At 40.2% G+C, this 19362-nt stretch overlaps 1 pseudogene; it reads left to right on the top strand.

Annotated features, from left to right (window-relative positions):
• LOC142525893 (uncharacterized) overlaps positions 1-19133 on the top strand; it is a 42600-nt pseudogene extending 23467 nt beyond the window's left edge.
• The last annotated feature ends 229 nt before the right edge of the window (positions 19134-19362 follow it).

Genomic DNA, 19362 nt, shown 5'->3' with positions numbered 1-19362 from the left:
TCTCCCTTGTATTGGGATGAGATTGGTGAGAGGAAGATGTTGGGTCCAGATTTGGTCCAACAGACAGCTGATGTTGTCGCTGTTATTCGAGAGAGAATGAAGACAGCGCAGTCGAGACAGAAGAGTTATGCTGATGTGCGTCGTAGACCGTTGCAGTTTGAGGTTGGCGACCATGTGTTCCTGAAGATAGCACCTCTCAAGGGTGTGATGCGGTTTGGCAAGAAGGGAAAGTTGAGTCCGAGGTTTATTGGCCCATTTGAGATCTTGGACAGAGTTGGTGATCGAGCTTACAGGTTAGCCCTACCGCCAGATCTTGATAGAATTCATAATGTTTTTCATGTTTCGATGCTCAGGAAGTATATTGCGAATCCTTCCCATGTTCTTCGTCACGAGCCATTGGATTTGACGCCGAATTTGACGTACCAAGAGATTCCAGTCCAGATTCTGGATCACAAAGTTAAAGTGTTGAGAAACAAAGAGATCGGCATTGTTAAAGTTCTTTGGAGGAATCATTTGATTGAAGAAGCCACGTGGGAACCAGAGGATGAGATGAAAGAGAAGTATCCCGAGTTGTTTGCGCAGTGACGTTAATTTCGGGGACGAAATTCCTTTAAGGAGGGGAGATTGTAATAGCCAAGCCTGGTGTACGGTACGGTTTAAGTTTTCATAACGATGTTAAGAGTTTCGATTTAGGATTTATAGTATGGTTGGTTATAGATGATGTGCAGTGCTATTGTAGCGGTATTACGATTAAATTCATGATAATTCGTATGTTGAGCCAATTGGTATGAGGCCAATTGGAGTGATTAGATAAGACATAGAGGTGTAACTTTCTTATTTTGAGTTTTGTTCAAATCATTGTGGAAGATAAGCCAAAAGAGCCCCGAAGTGTGTTGTGCGTTTCGTCGTTCCTCCAGTGACACATGTTAGGAGATTTATCATAATTTTTTACTCATACCTTCAAATGATCTGAAATTTGGAGATATTCAAGGAAAGACATAGGGCTACAACTTTGTAGTTTACAACTTTTTCTAATTCGAAAGGGAAGAGGCGTTTCTGAAGCAATCTTTAACGTGGCAGTGCGCAGAGTGGCGCCCGAGCGGTAATATTTGGCCGCCCGAGCGCCACTAATTCTGGAAATTTGGGTTTCGGGCAGAATCATTGGCGCCCGAGCGGTAATTTTCGACCGCCCGAGCGCCGGGCACAGTACAAAAACGTGATTTCGGATTTTAAGTGTTTAAATGCAAGAGTTAGTCTCATTTTTCTCATTCTTCCTTCTCACTTTTCGTTTCTTCTTCTCTTGGGAGACTAGGGTTCCAATTTCTCTCCTTTCTTTTCTTTAATCCAAGCTTCTTGTTAGTTATTTGTGTTGAGAGCAAGATAGTTTTGGGTTCAAGGAAGCTAAGGTAAGCTTTTGGTCTAGTTTATTCTTAGTTTTTGGTGTTGGAGATGATATGGGTTGTTGACGGTGTTGGTTTTATGGCTTTATGGTATTGTTGTTGGATTATTGAGTTGTTGATGGTGTTATTCATGGTTTATTGTTGTAGGTTTTGTACCAAGAGATTAGAATCAATTGCTCCAAGGGTTGTAAGTGGAATCTCATTCTTGTGCTCACATGATAGTATATGTATTGTGTTTCAATAGTTTTAACATGTTATTCCCTTCCATTTGATCCATATTATGTATTGAATTACTTGATTGTATATTTGAGACAATTGAATGTCTCAATTGTGAAAAAGGGAATACAAGAGAAAAGAGTTTACAAAGTGTTTGATTAAATGCCCCAAAGAGAGTTTAAAATGATTTATGGATTGATAGATACATAGTCATAGATTGCATGCAATTAGTTGATCAACGACCATAGGCTTATATCCCTCAGAGTTATCGATTTATATCGATGGGATATAGGTACAGAGATAGAGATACTATATAGATATCAATCCAACAGAGAAAAGAGAAATACCATCTTATAACAATTATTGCTATGTTATTCATGATTCAGAGTTGATGGTGTTTAATGTTTTTAAAGCCATGTTTTACAGAGTATGCTATGTACATTGCTATGTAAGAGTTCCACTTGCTGAGTTTTATACTCATTTCAGTTATTTCATGTGATGCAGATAAGAGCGACGGGCCGGGACGTTGATTGTGGGCCGGAGTCATATGCATACCCAATATGGAAGGAAGAAGATATTTTGATGGCATTTTGGACATGATCACAAGAATGATATTTTGCTTTTTGTTGTATCATTTCCTTGATCATGTGTATACATTTGTTTGTAAAGATTTTATGTCAAGAACTTTTTATCCTTCCTCATTCAAGAAAATTTTAAATTCCGCTGTTATTTTATAAAATGGGTCAGAGGTGTCACATTCTGTGCTTTTTTAATGCGAACAATCAAATCTGGTTCCACTTGAATCGTAGCAAGTCGCAATGGTCTACGATCTATATCAAATGCTAGTCCAGACAAACAGCAATCTTCAATCAAATTCGAAACACCTATTGTAACGTCCGAAAAATCAGTCCACGTAAACCACATGCATGCAAAAAATTTTAATTGCTTAATTGTTTTATTTAATTGCTTTTAAATGCTAGCATGATGTTTACTATATGATTAAATGTAAAATTGCATGATTAAATGATTATATGACATGATTTCATGAAAATAAGGATTTTACCCGAATATTCGATAATAGGCAGGGAAAAGGAGACCGGAGACGACCAAGACAAGAATATGTATTTTTAATTAATTGATGGCAAGGCTTCCTAATATGATTTAAAAATGATTTAATTTTTTAAAAAATGTTGGAGTTCGAATTATTTTACGACTCGAGCTCGATTTTTTCTCGGGAAGCCGGTTTTGGGCAAACAAGGAGTTTTAAAAGATCAAAAATATTATTTTATTGAAACCAAATTTATAAACTTTTATATTTTAATTAATTAAGTGTTATTGGGCCCAATTTAATAAATTAAGAAGGCTCAATTACCCTTTAGCTTGCAAGCCCAAACCAAAGCCCATTTAACATGCTAATTTAATTATAAATAAGTGTTTTAGGTCTTCTAGACCTCATAATTCAGCCTCCATCAGCCGAGAACACCTTGCACACACTCACAATATTTTCGAAAAATAGGAGGAAAGAAAAAGCTTGTGTTCTTCGTCGTCCGGTCGTCCAACGTCGCATCCTCGCCGAAGATCGTATATTCGAGCGTTATAAATGCAAAGACACGTTTTCTAAACTTTTTTTAAACATCATACAAATCATAATATGTGTGTGTTAATCGACTATGCATGAAAAACATTGGTCTTCGATTGTTTTACAGTACGTTACGTATTTTCAAAGTTTCGATGATTTCAATCTTATTTTAAAAACGTTTTTGAATCCAACGAGTACGCTGCCAAAACATGATAAAATATGATTGAATTATGGACAAAACATGAAAAAATAATTCAGATAATAAGGCTGGAACCAAAGTGTAAATTCAGAAAAAAAAAAAAGAAAACCGTAGGATTGCATGGGTTATTCAAAGTTCAAAGGTTCAATAGTTTGCATGGGTGCAAGGGGGCTCGGTCAGGGCTAGCTAGGGCTCGAGGAGGGTCAGGGGCGAGGGCCTGGTAGAGTCCTAGTGGGCTAGGACTCGCGCATCAGGGAGGAGAAGAGTCCTCGGTTGATAGAACACTTCTCGAAGGTGATATCTGGTGTGGCCGAGAGTTACAGAGGGTTGCTCGGCTTGGGGCTGGGTTAGGTGGTTCATCAGGGTCCTAGGATGATGGGCAGGGGTCGGGCTAGGGGCTGGAGTGGTGGGCTCGATGCTGGTTGATCAAAACGCGAGGAAGCGTAGGCAGCAAAAAAAACGCGCGCAGCTGATGTCTTCTGATTTTGTGCTTCGCCTCTTGGGTGCAGGGCTTGGGTTGGTCTGGGCTTGGTCTGGGCGTGGTCTAGGGAAGGTTAGGGTCGTGTGGGCTCGGTGGTGACTCGGCTGGAAGGGTCCAGGTTTGGCTACGAATTCTTGAGCATGATTCTCCTTGAGCGCAGGAATTGGGTCTACTGTCCAGGAGGTTTTGAGCGACTTAGGGGCTGGTTCTAGGGGCTGGGCTTGGTCAGGAAGGTGCCTAGGTGGGTTGGCTAGGGTTTGGCTCAAGGTGGCTCAGGCGTGGCTCGAGTAAATCGGGAGATGGTTCGGTGGTTTCGATTAGGTGTCAATATTTTGAATTTTAGAACAAAAAATAGAACCATGGGTCAACGGGTGCGGTTCATGGTTCCTAAGGGTAGAATAAATACTACAAATGTTATGTTTTAAATTTGGGATCAAAATAATGAGTTTCGGAATTTTCCGGGATTTAATCGACGCACAAAACGTTAATTAACGAATTAATTGAAACGCCTAGTTTTAGGCTTTATAAAATTATTAAAAATTAGGTTTAAGCTTAAATAATTTTAAAAGCCTAAGTTTTCAATTTGAGAATTTTATATTAAGGTTTGGTTTAATTCGGGATTAAAACGCGTTAATAAGTCTTATTTAAAGATTAAATTAAAAGTCATCGATTTAAGCCAAATAAAATTATGAGAAAATTCATGTAAGCTTAAATAATTATTTAGAATAATTCCATGTCATTAAAAGTGAGAAAAGGATAAATTTGAGAATTTTTACGTCCAGGGGCAAAAGTCTTTTTACACTTAGGAAAATTCATTAACGCTTGGCAGCGTCCCGAAGGATCATAACGAATGTTAAATGATATTATATGATTTAAAAATGATGATTTTGATGATAATATGTATTTTTATGATTTATGTTAAAGCTGTGCAATTTATACTATTTAAAATGCTATTTTTGGAAAGCTGTCGTATTTTATAATTTTTAAAGAAAAGGAAAAATATTTTGAGGGATGCGAATTGATTGTGACAAAAGATATGATTTATGATATATGATTTTGTGGGGATAACGTGAGGGGAAAAGGCCCCAGAGGGAACTTATTTACGGGAAAAAGGCCCCAGAGGGAACCCATGTTTGGGAAAAGGCCCCCGAGGGAACCCGTCTATGGGAAAAGGCCCCCGAGGGAACCCCAACGATCGTATTTTCACGGTGGAGCCTAGTGCACACCCCCATGGACCATGTGGAGCTAAGACTGCAGTCGACCAAAGGATAAAAGCTAGTCACTTTCAAGGATCAAACTTCACCTAAAATGATATATGATTGAAAGCTTATGATAAAAATGATTTTTATGATATATGATTTATGATGATGATGATTAAAGCTATTTTTAAATGATTTTTAAAATGATTTATTTATGCTTAAGTTATTTTAAAATGAATTTTACTATTTATGATTTTTTTATGCTCAAATGATTTTTAATGGTTTATTTAGGTCTAAAAGATTATTTTAAATAAAAATATGGTTTTTAAATGCTTGTGGGTGTATATGTATTATTTGTTATCCATGTTTAGAACGTGTTGAGTCTTTAGAATCACTAGGTTTGTATGATGCAGGATTTGATGTTTTATGGGAGGTGCTGACGATTGAGTGGATCGAATGCAGCAGTACACACCCGAGGGCCTTTATGTTTCCGCACTAGCTAGATAGATTTAACGATTTAAAGATTTTTCTAATGATTTTTATTAGAGATATTTTTATGCTTTATTTTTATTGTTAGCCGATCTTTTCAAATGTCGATTTAGTAATTTTTGGTTAGCCGATGATTTAGGATTTTATTTTATGCACTTGAGATTTAAATTGATAAATTATTAGGATTCGTGATTATGTTAAATTATTTTATTTAGTAGTTTAGAATTTATGATTTAAGATTAGGAAAAAAAATCGAGGTCGTTTCACCTATCGGTCGATAAGGATAAAGAACATACCTTTCGACTCAAGGCATCATCCGCTGCTGCATTCGACTTCCCTGGATAGTATTTGATCTCGCAATCAAAGTTCTTTAACAAATCGAGCCATCTACGATGTCTCATGTTTAACTCTGAATGAGAAAACAGATACTTCAGGCCACTTGTGATCAGAGTAGATTTCAAATTTCTCGCCATAGAGGTAGTGTCGCCATATCTTCAGAGCAAATACGATGGCCGCCAATTCAAGATCATGAATTGGATAACGAATCTCGTGTGGCTTCAGCTGTCTCGAGGCATATGCAATCACATGTCCTCGCTGCATAAGAACACATCCTAGCCCCCTGTGAGATGCATCACAATATACGACAAAATCACCAGTACCTGAAGGTATCGTCAACACTGGAGCACTAGTTAGTCGTTTCTTCAACTCCAAGAAGCTAGACTCACAAGCTTCAGACCACACAAATTGCGCATTCTTCTGTGTCAACTAGGTAATCGGTTTCGCGATACTGGAGAAATCTCTGATAAATCGTCGGTAGTATCCTGCTAGACCCATGAAACTGCGTATCTCTGGTACAGAAGTCGGTCTAGGCCAACTGATCACAGCTTCAACTTTACTTGGATCCAAAGAAATACCGTCTCCAGATATGATATGACCCAAAAAGACAACATGTCTCAACCAAAACTCACACTTTCATAGTTTAGCATACAATTTCTCTGTTCTCAATGTCTGCAATACAATTCTTAAATGCTCGGCATGATCAATCTCACTTTTGTAATATACCAAAATATCATCAATAAAAACAATAACAAACTCATTTAGATACTTCTGAAAGATACGGTTAATCAAACTCATAAACACCGCTGGAGCATTCTTTAAACCAAAAGGCATGACAATAAATTCGTAATGTCCATACCTGGTTCGGAACGCTGTCTTCGGTATATCCACATCTCGTACTCTCAGCTAGTGATATCCAAATCTCAGATCGATCTTGGAATATACAGAGAATCCCTGCAATTGATCAAATAAGTTGTCGATACGAGGCAATGGATATTTGTTCTTCACTGTTGCCTTACTCAGTTGTCGGTAATCAATACACAATCTCATCAAACCGTCTTTCTTTCGAACAAATAATACCGGAGCACCCCAAGGAGATACACTCGGTCTGATGTAACCCTTGGCCAATCAATCTTCAAGCTGTTCTTTCAATTCTTTCAATTCAATAGGCGCCATTCTATAGGGAGCTCGAGATATAGGGACTGTACCTGGTATAAGATCAATACTGAAATCAACCTCTCGGGCTGGAGGTAAACTTGGAATCTCGTCTGGGAATACATCCGCAAACTCACGTACCACTGGCAGATCTGCCAATGACGAACTCGGTTTCAGTAGATCTACTGAATATATAAGGAACCCCTCTGCTCCTTTCTGTAATAATGTAGTCATCGTCAAAACAGATACTAAGGAAATCCGAGATCTGGAACCTTTACCGTAGAATTTCCACTCATCAGCCATCTCTGGTCTGAACCTGACAATCTTCTGGAAATAGTCTACAGTGGCTCGGTACTTGGTTAACATATCAATCCCAACAATACAATCAAAATCAGCTAACCCAAGCACAATACAACCCGTGACCCTCAAACTGTAGTATACAATGTCTAACTGAAGTCACAGATATAAGACAACTTCCCAACGGAGAAGAAATAGACACTACAGTAGATAATGACTCGACAGGCAATGAATGCAACAATGCAAAACGCTCAGATATGAAAGTATGAGATGCACCCGTGTCTATCAATACATAGGCAGGATAACCGCACAGAAAACAGTTACCTGCAATCACATCATCTGGTGCATCTTGGGTGTAATGCCCTAGATTGTATGTGGATAAAATGAAAAGATGAAGTGTTGCTTGAAGAAAGAGACCGCACCCGCGCCCCTTTTGATACCGCACCCGCGGTGCATGGACAGAAAGTTGGCCAATTTTACAGTAGGGTCACCGCACCCGCGGTCTAGAAGGAGTGCACCCGCGGTTAAGGTCCAGTAGGGTAGGAAATTTGGTACAAAGCAACACCGCACCCGCGGTACTCAAGACACCGCACCCGCGGTCGTTAAATTTTGAAAAATGAAAGTAGTGCCGAAGCTTGAGCGCACCTGCGGTCTAGATGGAGCGCTCCCGCGGTGCTGCATGCGAGAAAGCCACTCTTAATTCTTATGTTGACACATGGCATATATATATATACAATTGGGCTGAGTCATTCTTTCTTCAGACTTGCAGGAGAGAATCGAGAGCTATTCCAAAAGAAGTGAAAGGCTTCTTTCATTTAGACTTGAGTTATGCAAAATATACTCATCCAAACTTCAATACAAGCATAGATTTGTGTTCATGGTATCAAGAGCTATCTAAGGATTATCGCAGGATTATGCCGTCAAATGGTACCGAGGTCAAGTATTGAATTGGATATGTGTTAATTGAGATTAGAGATTGATAGAATACGTATCAACATTTCCATTTCAGATTTGATATTGACAGAGTCGTCATCGAGACATCGACATCGACAGACATTGTGCGACGAAAGGTATAATTCATGTTTTGTTTGGGGAAGACACAACTCAAATAAGATTCAATTTGAGTTTCCCAACAAAATCACATACTAGATTAGTTGCTTGTCTTTTGATATGATTATGATTTGTTTATAGATTATATTCAAATCTTTTGATATGATTATGCATTTATAGATATATATTCATGCATTTGAGATAGGAGAGTCATTGGCAGATTTGCCAAACTTCTAGACGTTCGGTGTATCGACGCATAGGAGCAGACATCCTCCGATTGTAGACATTCCATACAGACATGATCGAAGTCTAGGAATAAGACGTACAGTTACCCCGATTGGGAGGGTAGGTGACAGACAGTGACGTCTTATTCACACCGGGATCCCTAGAGTAGAGTCGAGTCGAGTCAAGACATGATTTGATTTGAATTGCATGTTTATATAGATTGGTTTCATAGACTATGGAGCCCATTATTATTGCTTTGATTCATGATTTATGATTATGTATCAGCATGTATACATGTTTTATACTGGGATTTGTTCTCACCGGAGTTTCCGGCTGTTGTTATGTCTGTATGTGTGCATAACAACAGGTGGGGCAGGATCAGGGTCACGACAGAGATGAGAGATTCAGATAGTGTGGTGACTACGGGCGCAGAAGATCACTAGTGATGTTGTAAGATGGACATAGCGTGGTGATCACGGGCGTAGCAGATGAACTAGTAGTTGTACTTTTGACATGTACTGTACTTAAATACTGGTTTGTAGAATATGGATAAAACAAGACATGTATATTATGTTTATTGTAATGAAATAAATATAGAACTATCTTTTGCTTAAGTTATAAACTTTTGATTTAATGTTAAAAGAAAAATTTTGACCCGTATTTTTGAACAAGGATCCGATTAATCCCGAAAAGAATTGAGTTAGAGCCCGGGTCCCCACAACAGGTGGTATCAGAGCAGTAGGTTCTGTAGACTGAGATAGAATAGAATGAGCGGGGTAGATCGAGTCTCCTTCCTTGCTTTTGATGTGCTAGCATGATTTATTGCTTTTCCTATTATATGTTGTATTGTATCTGAGTTGATTTACAGCATATACTTGTAAAGACTGAATCAGAACCGATTCTGGATCAGAGGTATATGATCAGAGGAGGGCTGAGACAGATTGTATAGATTGTATCCTAATCTGTTTGATAATCAGATATGCTGCTTAGAAGAATACCACAACCAGCTGCAGGTCAAGTGCCGGAACAGGGTAGTACGTCAGGTACTCAGATGGACGTGACTGCGACACCGATGGAGACTTTGTTGAAGAGATTTCAATCATTCCATCCACCTACCTTGAAGGGCACAGAAAATGCAGTGGAGTGCGAAAGCTGGTTGGATGATATAGAGATGTTATTTGAATCACTTGCCTATACAGATGAACGTAGAGTGAAGCTGGTTGGGCATCAATTGCAAGAAGTGGCCAAGAGTTGGTGGCTAACGGCGAAACGAGCCTTAGAACATCGAGGTATTGATATTACTTGGAAAGTCTTTAAAGATGAATTTTATCAACGTTTCTTTCCAGTGTCGTATCGAAAAGACAAAGGGGCCGAATTTGCCAACTTGAGACAGGGGCAATGGAACATAGAGGAATATGTTGCCAAATTCTCGTCCTTGCTTCGATTTGCACCTCACGTAGCAGGGAATGATGAGGCAGTTGCCGATCAGTTCATAAATGGTTTGAATCCGGATATTTTCACCTTAGTGAACACGGGGCGACCCAACACTTTTTCTTAGGCGCTGAATCGAGCGAAGGGAGCAGAGGCTGGCTTGATTAGGCAGCGAGGAGCTTCCTATAGTGTTCAGGGTCAGAGACCGCCACCGTTCGCCACACAGTTTCCACCACCTCCTCCTCGATTTGATAGTGGAATTAGTAGTAGTGGGAAGAAAGATTCTTTGAAGGCTAAGGGTAAGCAGTTCAAGAGAGCAGGGGGCAGTTCATCGAGCTCCAGTGGGTCACGACAGAGAGGTCCTGGCCAGAGTACAGATGTGACAGGTGTGTATTGTACTACTTGTGGAGGCCGACATGCCACAGAGCAGTGTCAGGGAGTGATGGGCAGATGTAATATATGCAGGCAACAGGGACACTTTGCCAGAGTTTGTCCCCAGAGAGGTGCCCAGAGATTTCAGAGTGCAGGGTCATCAGCATCAGTGACTCAGCCTGAGAGGCAAGCTTCGTCTGTCCATTCCTTCCAGCCCACGCCTACACAGTCCCAACCTAGAGCCAGAGGTGGCCAGACAGTGAGCCAACCTCCCAGACAACAAGCTCGGGTGTTTGCACTGACCGAGGAGCAAGCCCAAGATGCACCAGACGATGTGATTGCAGGTAACTGTTTTCTTTGCGGTTATCCTGCATATGTATTGATAGATACAGGTGCATCACATACATTCATATCAGAACGTTTTGCATTGACACATGCATTGCCTGTCGAGTCATTGTCTACTGTACTGTCCATTTATTCTCCGTTGGGAAGTGGCCTGATATCTGTGACTTCAGTTAGACATTGCGTACTACAGTTTGAAGGGCATGAGATCGATTTAGAATGTGTTGTACTTGGTTTATCTTATTTTGATTGTATTGTCGGGATTGACATGTTGACTAAGTACAGAGCCACCGTAGACTATTTTCACAAGATTGTCAGATTCAGACCTGAAATGACAGAGGAGTGGAAATTCTATGGTAAGGGTTCCAGATATCGGATTCCCTTAGTATCTGCTCTGACTATGAGTAGATTGTTGCAGCAAGGAGCAGAAAGGGTTCCTTATTTATTCAGTAGACTTACTGAAACCGAGCCCGACATTGGCAGATTTGCCAGTAGTACGGGAGTTTGCAGATGTATTTCCTGACGAGATTCCAGGGTTACCTCCAGCCCGAGAGGTAGATTTTAGTATTGATCTTCTTCCAGGTACCGCTCCTATATCTCGAGCTCCGTATAGGATGGCGCCTATAGAATTGAAGGAATTGAAAGCACAACTAGAAGATCTTCTAGCCAAGGGATATATCAGACCCAGTGTATCTCCTTGGGGTGCACCAGTGTTATTTGTGCGAAAGAAAGACGGTTCTATGAGATTGTGTATAGATTACAGGCAGCTGAACAAGGCAACGATAAAGAACAAATATCCTTTGCCTCGTATCGACGACTTATTTCATATCATATCTGGAGACGGTATTTCTGTAGATCCGAGTAAAGTTGAAGCTGTGATCAGTTGGCCGAGACCGACTTCTGTGCCAGAGATACGCAGTTTAATGGGTCTAGCAGGGTACTATAGACGATTCATCAAAGATTTCTCCAGTATTGCGAAGCCGATTACCTAGTTGACACAGAAGAATGCACCATTTGTGTGGTCTGCGGATTGTGAGTCTAGCTTCCTAGAGTTGAAGAAGAGGCTGACCAGTGCACCTGTCTTAATGATTCTTTCGGGTACTGGTGATTTCGTTGTATATTGTGATGCATCTCACAGAGGGCTGGGATGTGTTCTTATGCAGCGTGGTCATGTGATCGCATATGCCTCTAGATAGCTGAAGCCACACGAGATTCGATACCCCATTCATGATCTGGAATTAGCGGCTATTGTGTTTGCATTGAAGATTTGGCGTCATTATCTTTATGGTGAGAAATTTGAGATTTACTCTGACCATAAAAGCCTAAAGTATCTGTTTTCTCAGTCAGAGTTGAACATGAGGCAGCGTAGATGGCTTGATCTACTGAAAGATTTTGATTGTGATATCAAGTACTATCCAGGGAAGTCAAATGCAGCAGCAGATGCCTTGAGTCGAAAGGTATGTGCCCTATCCTTATCGACGATAGGTGTTTCGAATTTAGTTGAAGATTGTTGTTTGTCTGGTTTAGCATTTGACACAGATAGTAGACCATTGAGACTTGCCACGATTAAAAGAAAAATTTTGACCCGTATTTTTGAACAAAGATCCGATTAATCCCGAAAAGAATTGAGTTAGAGCCCGGGTCCCCACATTGGGCATGTTCTTCAGTCAGTGCAAATACTCGAGCCTGCTGTCTGGGAGGTTGGCTCACAGGCTGGCTACCTCTGGCTCTGGGCTGTTTCTGTGTAGGAGTGGGCTGAAAGGAATGAACAGATGAAGCTTGCCTCTCAGGCTGAGCTACTGAACCAGCTGCTCCTACACTCTGAGCCTGCTGTACACCTCTCTGGGGACAAACTCTGGCAAAGTGTCCCTGGTGTTTGCAGATGTTGCAGCGACCCATAACACCCTGACACTACTCGGTGGCATGTCGGCCTCCACAGGAACTGCAATATGCCCCTGTATACTCTGTACTCTGGCCAGGACCTCTCAGTCAAGACCCATTGGAGCTCGATGAACTGCTCCATGATTTCTTAAATTGTTTGCCCTTTGCTTTCAACTGGTCTTTCCTTCCGCTGCTGCTACCACCACTCTCGAATCTGGGAGGGGGGTTGAAATGAGGGTTTGATGCAAATGTGGTTGATCAAGCACCAAATAAAGCATGGGAGTCGTTGGAGTTGCCCGAAGGACCTATAACGAGGGGACGAAGCAAGAAGTTTAAAGATGCACTTCAAGGACTCATGATGAGCTATCAAGGAAGTCCTACAAGTTGGATGTCTAAATTAGAGGAGGTTGGGAATCATGAGAATAATATTGGAGGTTTTTGGAATGTTATTCAAGTGCAATTTGCCGAAGGTGGAGCGCACCCGCGCCAGTTCAGGGACTGCACTCGCGGTCCATGATAATCAAATTTAGAGTATATTGCCGAAGCTATACCGCACCCGCGGTCAAGCAAGGATCGCACCCGCGGACGGCAAGCGCACCCGCGCTCCTACAATGACCGCACCCGCGGTCCTTTTATTCGAACTTAGCCGAAGCCACACCGCACCCGCGGTCCAGTATGCAGCGCACCCGCGGTCTATTGTCAACTTCCGTGTCAAAGTTGCTAGTTATCTTCTTTAATGCTTTCTACACTATTTTTTATGGGTTTTATTAATTATATAATGCATTGTAATGACCAAAAACGAGGGAATTGAAGATTGATATCAAATACATTGAGTTCTCTCAATTTTCAAAGCTTTTAGCTTTGTTCTTCACAAGAAGAAAACCAAATCAAACTTATCAAAGATTTCATCTTTGTGGCGTTTGTCGATTGTTCTTCGCACGGGTTGTCAAAACAAGTTCTTTTAAGGTTCGTTTGAAATTCAATTGTTTTATCGTTGATATTTGTTGCTAAGTTATAATCGCTTAGAGGTGAATATCACAAAATCGTTACTTGTTTCAAAAGATCGGGACAAAATAATCGTTCCTTGTTTGTTATTGAATTGAGGGTGCGATTTCTATATTCGTGCTTGCCTTTCATTCGTACGAGGATTCGTATCATTTGGTATCAGAGCTTTGGCTCATTGAATTTAAGTAAGTATCGTTGTTGTTATTTTTCAGATCTGTCTCAAATTTCATTTTGTTTTCAGATCTGTGGTATCCTTTTGTTTCTATTGTCATATCTACCAAAAACAAAAACAAAAATTTGTTCTGTTTCAAGTTTTGTGTTATCCTTTGTTCTATTTTAAAATCTGCGTTATTTCTATCGTCTTTTGATAATCCAGAATTCCCGAAAAATTTGTTCTGTGTTATTCTGTTGTTCTTGTTTTTGTGCAATCCATGTGAAACAGTTGCAAGTGTTCACAAGTTGAATCTTTTTAGTTTGATAAAAAAAATAATATATATAAGGATTGAGCACACCTTTGAGAGAACTATCAAATTCTAGTGAAAAAACATTTGAGTGCGAGTGTTATTTCTTTGGAGTGATCGTGAGAATTTGGGTGAGGAAAATCTTTTATTTCTACTAACATTTTATTGCAGGTACAAAATTTGAAATTAAAATGGAGAGGGAATTAGGAGAGAGTTCGAACCAAGGGTTATCTAAGGTTCAAATGGAGGCGTTATTTGGGCATTTTAGTAGAATGTTGAGGGCCTAGTTGGATCCTTTATATGAGAGGTTGGATAGGCTTGAAGTTAATACGAGTGAAAATAAATCTAAGCCTAAAGGTTTGGGTAGAGTGGATGAAGAAGAGAATGATTATGATTTGGAAGGAGAAGAGGAGAGCCAAAACGAGAATTGGGGTAGAAGAGGAAGAGGTAGAGGATTTGGTAGCGGAAGAAGAGAAGCCTTACGTGGTAGGTACGATGATGGGAATAAGGAAGATAATAACATAGGCAGCATTAAGATGAAAATTCCGTCGTTCCATGGTAAGTCGGATCCAGAGGCTTATTTAGAATGGGAAAAGCGAGTTGAATTTGTGTTTGATTGTCACCATTATTCCGAACAAAAGAAGGTTAGGTTGGCCGTGGTTGAATTTGTTGATTATGCACTTATTTGGTGGGATCAATTAGTGACCACTAAGAGAAGATGCAATGAGAGGCCTATAGAAACTTGGGCGGAGATGAAAAGCGTAATGAGGAAGAGGTTTGTACCAAATCACTACTATAGAGAAATGTTTAAGAAGTTACAAACTTTGAGACAAGGTGTGAAGAGTGTTGAGGACTACTATAAATAATTGGAAGTAGTCATGATTAGAGGAAACATAGATGAAGATAGTGAGGCTACTATGGCTCGTTTTCTGTGTGGTTTGAACAGGGAAATTCAAGACCAAGTAGAGCTTAGACATTACTTGGATCTAGATGAAATGGTGCAAATGGCGATAAAAGTGGAGCAACAACTCAAGAGGAGAGGAGTTGGTCGTACCACACAAACTGGGAATACATCAACACCTTGGCGTTCCAACGTTGTTAAACGTGAAGAAAGCAAGGTAGTGGTCAAGCCCAAAGTTGACATTAAACAGGAGGCGCCTAAGCAGGGAATGCAAGGTAAACCTGAAACTCCTATTAATCGTTCTAGAGATATTAAATGTTTTAGGTGTCAAGGAGTTGGACATATTGCTAGCCAATGTCCCAATAAAAGGGTGATGGTGTTGAATAATTATGGGGAGTATGAATCTCATAGTGAGGGAGATGATGGAGAAGATGAAGATGAGATGCCTGCATTAGAGGATCCTGATGAGGGATATGAAGCAGTTGTGGGTGAGGCATTAGTGACTAGGTGTATCATGAGTGCCCAAGTCAAAGAAGAGGAGACGAATCAGCGGGAAAAATTGTTCCATGCTAGATGTTTTGTCAGTGGCAAAGTTTGCAACGTTATTATAGATGGAGGAAGATGTACCAATGTTGCTAGTCTTGAGATGGTTGAAAAATTGAGCTTGCCTACTTTGAAACATCCTCAACCATATAGGCTACAGTGGTTGAACGACTGTGCTGAAGTGAAGGTGAACAAACAATTTTTGGTTGCGTTTTCGATTGGGAAGTATGTTGATGAGGTATTGTGTGATGTGGTACCAATGCATGCTTGTCATATTTTGTTAGGAAGACCATGGCAATATGATAGGCAAGTGACACATGATGGGTTTAGAAATAAATATTCTTTTGTACTCAAGAAAGAACCCATTGTTTTACTTCCTTTGTCCCCAAAACAAGTGTTGGAGGACCAATTGAAAAAAAAGAAGAGAGATGAGGCCGAAAGAAAGAGTGAATTAAAAAGTGAGATGGCCTTTGAAAAGAAAAATGAAATGGCTAAAAACAAAAGTGATAAAAAAATTGAGATAGCCATGCAAAAGAAAAATGAGGAAAAAGAAAATGAGAGGAAAGAGACAAAAAAAAAATATATATGGTCCAAAAGAGTGACATGAAACAATTGTTGCACACACATGATACACTTGTGTTGATTCTTTACAAAGAGATTCTCTTTAACACAAGTGATATAGCCGGAAATCTTCCGAGCATTGTTGTTTCCCTTTTGCAGGAGTTTGATGATATATTTCCGGAGGAGCTACCTCAAGGAATACCACCATTGAGGGGGATTGAGCACCAAATTGATTTTGTGCCTGGAAGTGCATTACCAAATCGTCCAGCGTATAGAAGCAATCCGGAGGAGACCAAGGAGCTTCAACGGCAGGTAAGTGAATTATTAGATAGGGGTTTCGTGCGTGAGTCCATGTCTCCTTGTGCTGTACCTGTTTTATTAGTTCCTAAGAAAGATGACTCATGGCGTATGTGTGTAGATTGTAGGGCAATCAATAACATAACCATTAAGTATAGGCATCCCATACCTAGACTAGATGATATGTTAGATGAATTGCATGGTGCTTGTATTTTTAGCAAGATTGACTTGAAAAGTGGTTATCACCAAATTAGGATGAGAGAAGGTGATGAGTGGAAAACGGCTTTTAAAACCAAGTACGGGTTATATGAGTGGATGGTCATGCCTTTTGGCTTAACTAACGCTTCTAGCACCTTTATGAGGTTAATGAACCATGTCTTGCGTGCGTACATAGGAAAATTTGTTGTTGTTTACTTTGATGATATCCTAGTATATAGCAAAGACTTGGATGAGCATGTTAATCACTTGAGAATTGTGCTAATCACACTAAGGGCTGAAAATTTATATGCTAATTTAAAGAAATATGATTTTTGTACAAGCAAACTTGTCTTCCTTGGTTTTGTGGTAAGTTCGCAGGGGATACAAGTAGATGAGGACAAGGTAAGTGCTATTCGAGATTGGCCAACGCCTGCTTCTGTTGGTCAAGTTCGAAGCTTTCCATGGTCTTGCAAGCTTCTATAGGAGGTTTGTAAAAGATTTTAGCACACTGGCGGCACCGATGACGGCGGTGATTAAGAAGAACGTTCCATTCCATTGGGGCGAAGAGCAAGAGAAGTCTTTTAATATTATTAAACAAAAGTTAATTAATGCGCCTTTACTTGTTTTGCCTGATTTTTCTAATACTTTTGAAATTGAATGTGATGCTTCAGGTGTAGGTATTGGTGGTGTTTTGATGCAAGGAGGACGACCAGTGGCGTATTTTAGTGAGAAACTCAATGGAGCAGCGCTGAACTATCCAACGTATGACAAGGAGTTGTACGCGCTTGTGAGGACTTTGGAGATGTGGCAACACTACTTGAGGCCTAAGGAGTTTGTGATCCATACCGATCATGAGTCTCTAAAGTACCTTAAGGGACAACAGAAACTGAACAAACGGCATGCTAAGTGGGTGGCATTCATAGGTACATTTCCCTACATAATCAAATACAAACAAGGTAAGGATAATGTAGTGGCTGATGCACTATCACGGAGGTACGTATTAATCTCTACCTTGGAGTCGAAAATCTTGGGATTTGAACATATGAAAGAGTTGTATTTGTTGGATGAGGATTTTAAGGAGATATTTGAAACATGTATGCATGGTCCACATGACAAATTTTATTTGCATAATGGGTTTTTATTTAGAGAAGATAGATTGTGCATTTCTAAGTCATCAATTCGTGAGTTACTTGTGAGGGAGGCACATGGTGGTGGTTTGATGGGGCACTTTGGTGTGGCTAAAACTTTGAGTTGTTTGCATGAGCATTTTTATTGGCCACATATGAAATGTGTTGTTGAGCGTGTTTGTGAAAAGTGCATTACTTGTAGACAAGCTAAGTCTAGAACACAACCACATGGATTGTATACACCACTTCCCGTCCCTAGTGAACCTTAGGTTGATATTTCTATGGACTTTGTTTTGGGGTTGCCTAGGACAAAGAAGGGGAGAGATTCTATATTTGTTGTTGTGGATAGATTTTCTAAGATGGCACATTTTATTGCTTGTCACAAAACTGATGATCCATTTCACATTGCGGATCTATTCTTTAGAGAAGTCGTTAGGTTGCATGGCATGCCTAGGACTATTGTTTCGGACCGTGGTGTTAAATTCTTGAGTTATTTTTGGAAAACGTTATGGACTAAACTTGGCACAAAATTGTTGTTTTCTACTACATGTCATCCTCAAACGGATGGACAAACTGAAGTTTTTAATAGAACTCTAGGAACACTTTTGCGTGCTATACTCAAGAAGAACTTAAAGAATTGGGAGGATTGTTTACCCTTTGTTGAGTTTGCTTATAATCGTTGCGTGCATTCTACTACAAATTATTCGCCATTTGAAATTGTATATGGTTTTAATCCTTTGACTCCGTTGGATTTGATGTCTTTAACCTGTGAGTGAAAGGTTGAACATGGATGGAAAGAAGAAAGCTGAATTCGTTAGAAGTTTGCATGAGAAGGTCAAGGATAACATCGAGAAGAAGAATTTACAATACACGAAGCAAGCCAACAAGGGAAGGAAAAAGATGGTTTTTGAAAAGGGAGATTGGGTGTGGTTGCACTTAAGGAAGGAAAGATTTCCAGAAAAGCGACGTTCAAAACTCTTACCTAGGGGTGACGGACCATTTTAAGTGCTTGAAAAGATCAACGACAATGCCTACAAATTAGACCTACCAGGTGAGTATAATGTCAGCTCTACTTTTAATGTTAGTGATCTTTCGTTGTTTGATGTAGGAGATGATCAAGATTTGAGGACAAATCCTTTTCAAGAAGGGGAGAATGATGCAAATGTGGTTGATCAAGCACCAAAGAAAGCATGGGAGTCGTTGGAGTTACCCGAAGGACCTATAACGAGGGGACGAAGCAAGAAGTTTAAAGATGCACTTCAAGGACTCATGATGAGCTATCAAGGAAGTCCTACAAGTTGGATGTCTAAATTAGAGGAGGTTGGGAATCATGGGAATAATATTGGAGGTTTTTTGAATGTTATTCAAGTGCAATTTGCTGAAGGTGAAGCGCACCCGCGCCAGTTCAGGGACTGCACTCGTGGTCCATGATAATCAAATTTAGAGTATATTGCCGAAGCTATACCGCACCCGCGGTCAAGCAAGGATCGCAGCCGCGGACGGCAAGCGCACCCGCGCTTCTACAATGACCGCACCTGCGGTCCTTTTATTCGAACTTAGCCGAAGCCACACCGCACCCGCGGTCCAGTATGCAGCGCACCCGCGGTCTATTGTCAA

Source organism: Primulina tabacum, chromosome 15 (assembly GCF_025594145.1).
Source record: "Primulina tabacum isolate GXHZ01 chromosome 15, ASM2559414v2, whole genome shotgun sequence".
NCBI lineage: Eukaryota > Viridiplantae > Streptophyta > Magnoliopsida > Lamiales > Gesneriaceae > Primulina > Primulina tabacum.
Note: the sequence above shows the minus strand (reverse complement) of the source record. Positions and strands in the feature narration are given on the sequence as shown.